Source organism: Capsicum annuum, chromosome 8, assembly GCF_002878395.1.
Source record: "Capsicum annuum cultivar UCD-10X-F1 chromosome 8, UCD10Xv1.1, whole genome shotgun sequence".
Lineage (NCBI taxonomy): Eukaryota > Viridiplantae > Streptophyta > Magnoliopsida > Solanales > Solanaceae > Capsicum > Capsicum annuum.
Window position 1 is genome coordinate 119,437,571 of NC_061118.1, and position 13,276 is coordinate 119,450,846.

Sequence of the window (13,276 nt, forward strand, 5' to 3'; positions counted from 1 at the left end):
CCTGTACTATGATCTGCAGGCTGCAGAAGTGTAGTATGAGTACCAACATGTGGTACTCAATAGGCAACTGCTGACTGAGCTCCAAATATAATGATAATATAAATAGTATGCAAGCAGAAATATAAACTACACCAGAATATCCAACAAACTACATAATAAAAAATTAGGAGACCATAAGGATAACTATTCTATTCACAAATAACTAACGTAATAATCTAACAAAACAATAAGGATAAGTTACCTTATTCCAACCATATATTAAGACCTTAGAACTAAATCATATATCACTGGATAATATATAAATAAAGAGTGGAAGAAGGATATGTAAAGTAGTATACAAGGCCAAAGATTGGATATACAACATGAGTAAATGAAATAAAGGAGGGATATATGGTAATACCATAACTTTTATAGACAAATACATATATATAACAAGGCTAGCTCAAGGGCACAAGCTAAGTAATCACACTAGAATCTCCCTGGCCTCCTAATCATAGTAGGAACTAGTGCTAGTATAATCAAGGTCTCTAATCCATACGTATAAACATAAGATAATTACCATAACAAAGCAACCATACAGAAAGTAATCAAATTTTAGGGTCTAAATCCATAATGCCTAAACAAGGAATAATTATGCGTAATAACATAAACATAAGGTAAGAGAATCATAATTATACCTCAAATCTCAATACCAGTCCAATAATCAACCTACCACGAACCAATCATAATAACCATAATAATATAAACGGCTAGTCTGAACAAGCAATACCTAACTGAGACTTTCATAAACACTCGCCGCCAGGCCCAAGAGGTTCAATCAACACACAACACAACATAATTTATACTCTTCACCTATAATAATGCAACCCACTATAAGGTTGATAGATATAGGCGCATACTGGCGATAGGTGATGCACATTTATAAATGAATGCAAGGAGAATCCATAATACCATAACCACTATATCATCATCAATTATTGGACTTAAACCAAAACTCATATCATCAGTTATCGGTTTTGAACTGAAACTCATATCATTAATATCATCAATCACCGGACTTGAACTAGAACTCATTTAATCAATATTGTCATCAATCTACTCTTTTTAATATCATATACATATAGATATATGTATGTGTGTATGAGTGTATGCGCGCGTACCGATAATGCAAGACTAAGATTGTGGCTGAAAGAGTATAAGTTTGTAAATACCTTGCTCGGGGTAAACTCCATGACTAAATCATCATAAAAGTGTAGAAACAGTTAGAATATCTCTTGACCGAGGCAAATAGTAATAGCAAAAATTATAAACTAGAATCTATCTCAGCCAAATCTCTAAATCATCATTTTCAGTCTCAATGGCTCATAAGTTACTCATTAAGATGGTATACTTCCTATTATGAAGAAATTCATTTTTAAGGTGAAATGGGAATAAATTCCATTTTAGTAAAAAGAGTAATAAAATCATATTTTAGTTTGAATTGTACCATTTACCGTCTAAGTGATCATGATTGTACTGAATTTATTCATGCCATCATCAGTATTCAAACAATACGATTATGAGCGTCAATATGTCTATAAACTATGACCTTTACCTTTACAAAGATAGAATACCTTCCAGAACCAATATCATAATCATGGCCTTGGGCCTAATATATATCCAGCATAACCATGGCATCATAATCACAGCCTTAGGCCCAATATATATTTAGAGTAACTATAATATCATAATCATGGCCTTAGGCCCAATATAAATCCGGCATAACCATAGTATCATAATCACGGCCTTAGGCCTAATATTATATCCAAAATAACTATGATATCATAATTCAGGTAAAAACCATTACAATACACCAAGTCACATAGCCACCTTAAACTAGAGGTTCATTAGTCTTATCTATGTCTAACAGGTTGTCATAAGAATATAAGTCTATAAAGCTAATACAAGTCTTGGCCTAAGATAGGCTGGAGGGGCCCACTTCTAATCCTCGAAATTTAATTTATAAAAGTTTCTACCCCGGCCTAGGCTCAGGTATCTATATCCACTTCTAGATGATAAATAATTCATGGCTAGCCTTAAGATAGCTATTCCATTTAGAACATGAGAAACTAAGTCATATTCACCTAGGTTACAGATTCAAGATAGCTTAAGACATCCAAATAAGACAAATCATACCAATCATGCTTCCAATACCTAAATCTCATCCCATATCTAGCATAGTATCATAATTACACTATGAATTAACACTATCGATAAAAAAGGTAATAGGATTATAGATGTATAATATGTATTTAAACTTAAGGGTCAAATAACCTTCTATCCCCCAAACATACAATTTAGGCTAAGTCACAGTGTACTACCCACAATCATATCCTAAAATCCCTATATAACATACAATATATATAAAACACCATCTCAAGAGAAGAGTACACAAAAGCCCACCTCGAAGCAGAATGTAACCATTGAATTATCCATGATGTAGCCCAAACTACACCTCTTTAGAAGGATAAAGCAGTTGCTGTCAAAATATAGTAACTCAACTAGGTTGGGGTCGAACCCATAGGAAAGACGTGGAGTTATCTCTCAAACTTGCTAAAATCACTGAGAAATGAAGAAAGTAAATGAGGGGATTTTGTTATGAATAATAAAAATGTAACGAAATTCAAATGCTTTGAATTGTAAACAATTGGAAATGAATACTAGGCTTATGTTTCCCCGGGCTTCTAACTTCGTAGTTTTATTGTGCCCTCTCCAGCTAGCTCACTGATGTGCATATAGAATTGGACAAGTTATATATCACCAATAGCCTCTCAACACCCTTTGGTGAATTTCACTTATCTCCTATCGATCTCAGAGTGTCTCTTTACTAACTCTTGTTTTGGACCCCAGTTAAACTATATTCTCTTGGTCTCAAGTTGATTAGATGAAGATAATTATCTTAAGTAGATGAGGATGATTAACTTATATATTGATAAATAACTTCAAATTACTGTTGTGATCTCCTTTTCTGAAACAATACCTCCCACACAGGTTCTCAGTGAATATAGGTGGGATCCTAACACTTGAAACCGTTAAGAAATCAATAAAAGCGAAGAAAACCACAATGCATGTAACAATAATGTGTTAGAAGGATTGTGAACTTTCCTTACTTCGTTAATCTTCCAGGGTTCCCATAACCCTACCTAAGGGAATTAGCCATTCATCATTGTGAAACAATCAATAGAATTTATAATTGAAAGATTAAATCAATGTTGTAATAATTTACAAAGATAACCCAAAGTCTCAAATTGAATAACAAACAAAAATTCAATAACACAATCCCAAGATCAAAAGCAAATCTTAAAATCAAAATATATGTTTGTGAATGATAAGAGTGTGTCAAGTAACTAAAGAATATTGAAATGGTATTTATAGAATAAGTGAGAACCCTAGGAAACCAATCCAAAACAAAAGAGGAAAATTAGGGTTAGTGGCCACCGATGAAGCCACTTACTGGCCGTAGGTGTCACCTACAGGTCGTAGGTGGCCCCACATAGGTGCCAGACTCCTAAAACATCTACAGTTTCACTGACACTTTAACCTTTTGGAACTTGTACTGACACCTACGGACCGTAGGAGGCACCTATAGGCAGTAGGTGCCCATTGTTGGTGACAGGGTTAAATTTTCCAGCTTTTGAATATCTATTTCTCAACTCTCTAACACTTGTTTTAGCACCTATACCAGGTAGGTAGTACCTACGGGCCGTAGATGCCCGCATAGGTGGTCCAAAAATTTAATTTTCACTTTTTTCTCTAGTTTAGCTCCTAAAATTTTGTTTCCTAAAAACACAACACATACACATTTTATTAACAAAATGGCCTAAGTAACTACATATTTTCACAGTTTTAAACCTTGAAAGTGCTATGAAATCATAGCACATCAACACCCTCGACTTAGAATGTTTGTATTCCCTCAGGAAGCACAACACAATGACGCTTAACCAGGATACCTAAGAATATGTCTTAAACATACTGGCTCTACTAAGAACAAACTCCGAGGAAAAGAGACATAGCCATAAAAACCCTAAGAGAACATCTAGACCCACAAGTAGCCCTACCCTCAACTTATAATCATGCATTATCCCTAATTTATTAAATCACCACAAAATACGAGAGTTAGGAGCATACCTAAGGGTACCATAGGTGCGTAGATCTGACCTCAATCACACAAATATGAATGAATGCAAAAATGATAAAATACCTTGGGTTTCTTACCAAATAGCGCCCGCTTTACCGTCATGACATGACTCAGCTATGTTGGTTACTCAAACTTCACCAACAAACCCATGGTTTTCCTCCTATGCAATGCTTGATTCAATACCGCGGCACGACATTGGAACCTTGATTACTCAAATTTCATCAAGGTAGCCAAAAGGGGTGGTCTCTGACTTTTCTCTCCACTTTGAACTTATGAATTGCACCTCTAAGTTTTTCTCCAATTTTTTACTATGCTCAAGGGGCAGTGGTATGAAAATAAAGGAACCAAGCAATAGATGTGGCATGTTGAGATTCTTGGTCCTTAAGTAAGGAATGCAATTTTTCGACTTTGGCACAACAAATTCAAGAAAATAGACATAGTTTTCCTCCTTCTTAAACTCTTCTATAGGCTCATATAGCACGATTAATATCTTACTATCAAAATACAATGTGGAAAAATAATTAGAATGAGGTCCAATATGTACAAACTCATGAATTGCATTATTATTTACATCCTCACATAACTTTAATGTAACCTTCTCAATAGTGACAACATCAACAAAAGTATGATCAAGTAATTGGTCCTCAAACTTTAGCTCTTCGATTTGGCTTATATCACACAACTCATAACTAAATTATTGGGAGTCACGTGCATCAACCTTTGCATCCAAATTTTCTTTTAAGTTGTGAATATCAAAGCCGAACCTGTAAAATTTTGTACTAAACTTCTCTTTTTGTTTTGCTAGAACTGTTAACATGTCCTAGCATGGTCTCATTATGCTCCAAAAATATATCTATCATGCTCCTGCAGTAATGCACTGTATCAAAAGGATAAGGATCATTAAATAAGGAGTCATCATCAATCCACATTTCCTCTTAAATATTTCATATTCATAAGAGTAGCTAAATATATATAAAAAATAAAACCCAGGTACTTCAACAACTTTAATCGACCAATATATAACCATATTCTTCGACAACGGCCCTAAAATTTTGATGTACGCCCAAACTACACCTCCTTACAAATATAAAGTGGTAGTTGTCAAAATATAGTAACCCTACTAGGTTGGGGTCGAACCCATAGGGAATACGTGGAACTATCTCTTAAATTGCTGAAATCACCGGGCAATGCAAAAAGTTAATAGGAGGATTTTGCTGTGAATAGTAAACCATAAAAATATTTGAATGCTTTGGGTTGTAAACAATCAGAAAAAAACACTAGTCTTATGTTCCCCTGGCTTCTAACTATGTAGGTTCATCGTGGCCTCTCCAGCTAGCACACAGATGTCCATGCAGAATCTAGCAAGTTATGTATTACCAACATCCTTTTGACACCCTTTGGTGAATTTCACTCATCTATTTTCAGTCTCAGAGTATCACTTTACTAACCCTTGACTTGGATCCCAGTTCAACTATCTCCGCTCAGTCTTAAGTTGATTAGTAGAAGATAATTAACTTAAGTAGATGAGGATGATTAGATTTTAATGATAACTAACTTCAAATTACTATTGTGATCTCCTTTTCCCAATTTCTACCTCCCTCTCATGTTCATAGTAAATACAGGCAGGATCCTAAAATTTGCAACTATTAAGAAACCAATAAGAGCAAAGAAAATGACAATGCATGTAGCAATAATGAGATTAAAGGACTGCACAGTTCCCTTGATTTGTTATTCTACTAGGATTCCCACAAGCATAGCTAAGGGAATTAGCCACTTGTTATTGTGAAACAATCAATAGAATTCATAATTGAAAGTATTAAATCAATCTGACAATAATTTATGATTAAAACCCAAAGTCTCAATTTGAATGACAAACCAAAATCAAAGAACACAATCCCAAGATCAAAAACGAATATCAGAATCAAAATATATGCTTATGAATTATAAGAGTGTGTCAACTAACTAAAAAACATCAAAAGGGTATTTATCAAATACATGGAAAGCCTAGGAAACCAATCCAAAAGAAAAGAGGAAACTTGGAGTCGATGGACATCTATGGAGATACTTATGGGCCATAGGTGACACCTATGGGATGTAGGTAGTCCCACGTAGGTGCCAGGTTCCCAAAACATCTATAGGGTCTCTGAAACTATAACCTTCTGAAACTTGTACTAGCCCTTACAGACCATAGGTCTCCCCAACGATGTAGGTGACAGGATCAAATTTTCCAACTTTTGAGTCTCTGTTTCTTAGCTCTCTGACACTTGTTCTAGCACCTACAACACGTAGGTAGTATCTATGGGCCGTAGGTGCCCACTTAGGTGGTCTAAGACTTTAATTTTCACTTTTTTTCTCAAGTTAGCTCCCAAAACCTGGTTTCCTACAAAACACGACATAAAACATATCATATCTAACAATATGTCCTAAGAATGGCATATTTTTGTAGTTTTAAGTATCAAAAGTGCTATGAAAACATAACACATCAGTCCACAAATTATCTGTCATCACTCCACAATCTTGGAATGTTGTTATGCTATGAGAATTTTAATCTACACATAGTTTAGAGTAAATGAGTCCCATATTGCTATATTAAGGTTTGGGTCAAATTTTGGGTCGAGAGCAGTCCCGCAGGGCACACAAATAGAATCCAAAATTTAACTCGTCATGAGGCTTCAAAGACAAGGTAGTTATGCTCAAAATTTAAGAACAATTTGGGTTTCGAATAATCCCTTAAAGTTTAAAACTTTTATCCCTAATTTCTAAGAATTTTGCCAAGAATTAGGATGGAAATTAAAGGAAAAATTAATTGGAAATGACCAAGATGAGTTAGGTTAGCTTACCTTAACATATGTGGATGATTTCCCATTTTTTTTTTCACTTTTTAAGATCTCAATTTGGTGTAAAAAATAGTGGAATAAGTTATAGAAAATCAAATGGGGAATAAGGCATTTAAAGGCTATAGGTGACACTAAGGCGGACACTAGAGCACTAAAGCGTCTACCGCTAAAGCGGCAACATGAGCACTAATGCATTCTGGCGACAATAGTGGGTGCCACTAAAGCGGCCCCAATGGTGCTAAAGTGGGCACCACTTTAGCAGCCATTGGGGGCTATAGCGCACCAATTGCAAAAGGGCCAGGGCTACTAAAATGGCTATGGGTGCTAAAGAATTGAGAAATAAAGAAACCCAATAGACGTTAAAGTGATCCTATTATTTTACTAAGTCTAGAATGGACTTTGATCGGGTGCTCAGGATTCGTTCAGAATCCCATACGCATAAACAAAATATGCTACCATACAAAATTTGATGTTTCAGACTCAATGAAAACATTGAAACTTTCATACGAGGTTGTTTTTACTAAATGTGGGGCCAAATCCTATAGTTTTAATTTTTACATAATCCACCCAAAAGGCCAAAATGAGTTTGGAAGCCTCGAGACCTAAAACAAGGCTCCTCTTAGCCTAAAATCAACATTCCAGAGCTGATGGTGTTTTCAAAATTTTCATATAAGTTCGTCTACTAGGTGTTTTGGTCTGACCAAATCCTAAACAGTGAAAGCTCCAAATTTTCTATCTAATCAGTGAATCGATAGTTTCGACAAGTCATAAATAACCGTAGCCATTTCAAAATACCAAAAATTCATGCAAATTAAGGAAATAACCTGGAGGGTCATTACAATATCCACTACTAAAATGACTTTCGGATGTAAAATTCAATAGATAGAAAGATCACAAAAGCTCGAGGGGATGAGGTACTAGCCTGCATGCTTCAATCACAATTTCCTAGATAACCTCTAAAATAAAATGATACTTCTAAGGTATTTTACCACAAATATCCATTTTTATTACTAACTTCCACAGTTTACTCTCAAACAACCAAAAATCAACCTTAAACACCAACTGGCCTTCAATAAAATCGAGGAGGGCTGATGCACGTAAGTCCAAACAATGACACACTAAAACCACATTTATACTAGCACAACCAAGCAAAAACTCATTCAAGACAAAGGCAACCCAAGACATGAGTCATGCAACCAATTCTACAATCCAAATATAACTTCCTTTTTGCCTTTCAAAACCTACTATCTACTCTAACTCATGAAGAAAGTACTCAACTCATGTCCACATAACTCCGTCATGCTAAATTTAAGAAACAAAGAATGATCCACCAAAACCATACTGAAAATCATGAGAATAAGATCATAAGGCACTACCTTGTCACACAAATGGAGATAATAAAGGACTGCAATATATACCAATATGACAACTAGTTTGAATAATATCAAATTGGAAACTAAGAGTCCGAAGCACAACTACTCACCACTGAACGATCTGTACAAGGATATACCATCAATTAAAACGAAGCCATATAGAATCCTATTCAAGCATCCTACTCTCACTGAGTAAATCATCCAAATCTCGATGAAAGCTTAAATTTAAGGTCAAAGCTAAAGGAACCACTACTGTGCCAATCGAACTATCATTCGAACACCTATCAACCATAATCTATCTGAACTAAAGAAGACCAGATAGGTAACCACATATTAAGATTAACCAACCTATAGATGATATCCCAACTGAGGCCAATCTAAAAGTGAAAGATGCACCCATGCTCTACAACTCCAAACTGAAATCTTGATACCAAAGATGAACCATTTGATCTAAACTTCCCAAACAAAATTTAAAGATGGGTAATGTAATACCCCAGGTTTTGAACTCTGAATTTTTCTCTGTAATTATGCTCACTACTTAGGGTATGACTTAGGTGATGGGTCATGAAGACTCATCACAAGTTTTATAGAGCTAATCGTGTCCTAACCAGTAAGATTTTCCTAAATTTATGGCATGGTCATGATTGGAATTACACAAGTCATAAGGTAATTTCATGAGTCATGGTAAGAGACTCGTGACCATAATAGTGAGTTGTTCCAAGGTTGTTGTCTTGGAAATAACTAGACTCTACAAGTCAAAGGTGAGGTCACGAGTCATAGGGTGGGACTTATGACCAAACCAGTAAGGAGGCCCTAAGTTTATGCCCAGGCTATGAGTCTCAGTGATGACTTATGATCAGTGATCATGAGTTGGGATGTGACCCATAGTCACTGGCGATAGTTATTTCTGCATTTTAATTAGGGGCATTTCGGTTATTTTCTTTCATTCCTAATTATAACCCACGATCATAAAGCATCCTAGGGATCCATTTCTCATTATTTTAACAAATCAAATACACTCTACTCTCTCTCAAATTTTAAAGATAAGAACAAAGCTATGGTTTCTAAGGGATGGCCATCTATGGCTCAAAGTATGGTTTCTTTTCGAAATTCTTGGTATTTTCAGACACGTATCTCTTTCCTAACTTAGTTTTATATAAAAACATGTGTTTCATTATAGTTTTTATGAATAAAATTATGGGTTGAAGGTTTTGATGATTGTTACTTGGTTGATTTTCCCATGATTTATGTGCATTTATTTTACCTTATGAATGGATTTTTAAACCATTGGGGTACATGAACATGGTGAATTGGATGGGGGTCATGGATTCCCCCCAATTTGATGAAAATTAATTTAATAAATTATGAGGGTCATGGATTCCCCTAACTTAATGGTTTAATGGTTTGGAATTGTCTTTAAACCCAACCTAACTTTATGAAATTAGTTTTGAAACATGGATATATATATGATTTAACCCACTTTTGGAACCTTGCATTGCATAAAAGGTTGGAACAGAATTGATTTTAAAAAGCCTCAAAGTCCATGGATTGAATTTAAATTAGAACTTAAGAGTCAAGTGGGGGTTGTGGATTCCCCCAACATAGATGGGCAGATGGGGGTCATAGATTCCCCTATCCTACACGGATTAGCTTGCAAGCCTAAATGGTATGATGATGAAAAATTGTTAATGCCTTGATAAATAAATCATTGGTTAAAGAGATGGGTTTATTTGCAAGTTTTTTAATTGTGCTTAAAGGGGGTTGTGTTTCTCGTCGTAGAAGGTGGAGGTCCCGAAGGGATAGATACTTGAAACCACATTTTCTGGCATGGGGGTCTTCATGATCGTGTTCATAATTCACACTTGATATATATATATATATACCTTGGATTAACATGGGATCATGTAACGCCTCGAGTCTGGTACCCCGGGCGCTACACGGTGCTCATAATCCCAAGGACGACAAACTAGCCTATGACTATTACCTACTACAATAACTAAGTGATAACACTGTATAATCCGGAATAATAGGTTGAAATGCCATATGGTTAAAAATTGTAATACTGATGAAAAGAAAAAAATAAAGTCTGATAAAACATCAAAATCTAAAATACTGAATACTATCTAAATATCTAGTTTGAAAAGCCTCTAAACTGAACTATCTGAATAAGGAGTTGATGGGACAATCCCCTAACTAACTCTATCTACTGAAATGCTGAATCTAATGAGATAATGAAATAATAAATATCCTCGAATGATGAGGACTCACTGCTAGTGTACTGCTGCTGGCTGAATGTCTGAACCACTAAGAATGCTCTGGGGCCCATACATCTGAACCTATGGTATAAAACACCATAGCGCAAAAGAAAAGTATGTGTTAGTATGCGTGAATGTAATGGTATGCAAAGTGAGATAAGGTTAAAAGCAAGGGTTCATATGCATGAACTATAAATAACTGAATAATATGAACATGACTGTGTGAGAATACACATATGAATACATAACTGTAACTAAAGTCATAAGGATTCTGAATACTGAGTTTATGATAACATGGATTACTAATAACTAGTATAACTGATATTTGATATACTATTTATTGAGTGACTATGTTAGACAATCCTATTTCTGATGGAACTAGCTGAGTTTCATACTAAGCTGAGTGACAGTATCTGACAGTCCTAAAATCTATAGAACTATCTGAGTTCTTTACTAAAGACTGAGACTAAGACTGAGACTGTGAGAGGTAATCATCCAATTGACATGCCCTTTTTCTGAATAGATTTCGGATCAAACCTATAACCCCAGTTGGAAGGGTGCCAGTACCGTGCCATGGGTAAAGACACTGAAGAGATACCCTCATCTGGCAGGTTCTCAAATGAGAATGGTGGGACCCTCAACTGTCAGGTTAATCCACCTCATCAACCCTCAACTAGCAGATTTTAATGTCTCAACCTATGCTGACTACGTAGTTCTGGAGTGCAAGGACTACTTCTAAGGATCACACCCTCTGCTGGCAAGTGAGTCCCCATCCTTAGGTTCACTCAGTGCTGAATCCTACTACTCACTGAATAGACAATAAACTGATTTCCTAGTTTATACTAGGCTGGACTGATTTATAACTGATTGTACTGCTTAATTGAACTGAGCTGAGTTTACTGAGTTTTGTTGACTAATGGAATACTACTGAGTTCTATTATCTGACTGATTTTATTGAGGATTGAACTGAATACTAAATAGGACTGGATTAATACTAAGTTTACTAACTTTTCCTAAGTTTTGTAACTGAACTAGAGTACTACTGATCGTGATATAATTGAGACTGTTCTGTAACTGATACTAGCTCTAGGCACACAGCTAAATTATCGGATATTAAATACCCCCAGGACTCGATAGCATGAAAATAATAAGACATGGCACTTCTTGAATACTTGACAATAGTCAACAACTCACTATACGATTTTATGAGTTATTTCATCAAACACATACAAGGTATAGCTTTAACTAGGAAATCATTGTAAACATGTGGGTATAGCATAAGTTCATTATTTAGACCACCAAAGGATCACAAAAGCCCCATATTCTCAATTTAGCATTTTATCAAAGATATGGTAGGCGTAGCTTTATACTTGGGTATGATCTGCAATACTAATACATCATGACTTCATAAATCAAGGGATTCAATATAAGAGAATCAAATTTCAACTTACATGCTATCAGAAGATCATGAAACTTATAAAGATTTCAACTGGGAACCCATTCCACAATATCAACATGATTACATTAAAACCCACAACATGGAAATCACAATTCATGTTTTCAAAAGAAGTTTCTTGAACTCCAAGGGTGGAAGAGACCCTTGGATGAACACTTTAGATACCTTTTTGAATAATTTTTGGAAATTAATGGTGGAATCTTGAGTTCTTGATTTAAAGTTTAAAAACCCTAAGGTTTGGTCTTGAGAGAAATTGAGAAAGAATGAGTTTATTTGCTTCCAGGGGTATTAAATTTTGTATTTTGGGGACTGAGCAGTGGAAGAAAAATACCTAAATACCCCAAAGAACGTGGTCTTTTAATGAGTGAAAACTGAATTTCCAATGCGCAGGTCGACGCGACACGTCGATGGAACCAATGTGATATCCAACGCATCTCTCCAAGATCACACCAACTCACTGGAATTTGATCCTGGTAGTTGGGAAAAATATTAACCAACGCGATAGGTGATGTGGAGCGTCAAGATCGCGTTGGTACACTATTTTGGGATTCCAAAGGAGCTTCAAACAAAGTCTGAAAAATCCAAAACTTGTCCTAGAACACCTATTGACCTTCCTAATCAAGAATTAACTAAAATATATACATTTAAAGGACTTTAAGGTCGCAAAATAAGTTTTCCAACTTTTGAAGTCCTAAAAATAAAATAAGTTTGAATACTTAGCTAGAATTTTCTAAGTCTGGGACCCCTTAACTAGCTTAAAGGACTGAATTACACTAGGAAATTTTGTAGGGTCTTACAATATCTCCCCTTTAGGAACATTCGTCCTCGAATAAGACTGATTGAATTGAGAGTACTAGTAGGCTGAATCTACTTACTAGACATGAGCATTTGGGAAATAACTATATGATTGATATTACTGATATACTAAATTATCACAATGAACATGCATATCTGATGCATGTGTACATAACTGATCTGGTTTATGAATACATGATTGGGAGTACTGATAAGCTGAGCTTCTCATACTGATCATGCATATTCAATACATGAATACACGACTGAACTGACTTATGAACATATGACTAAATATATAAAGGTAAATGATACCAAGTTTGTAATGAAAATCTGAGCATAAAATTGAATAAGCTTAAGAAAAACCATTACCTTGGGCTGAGTCT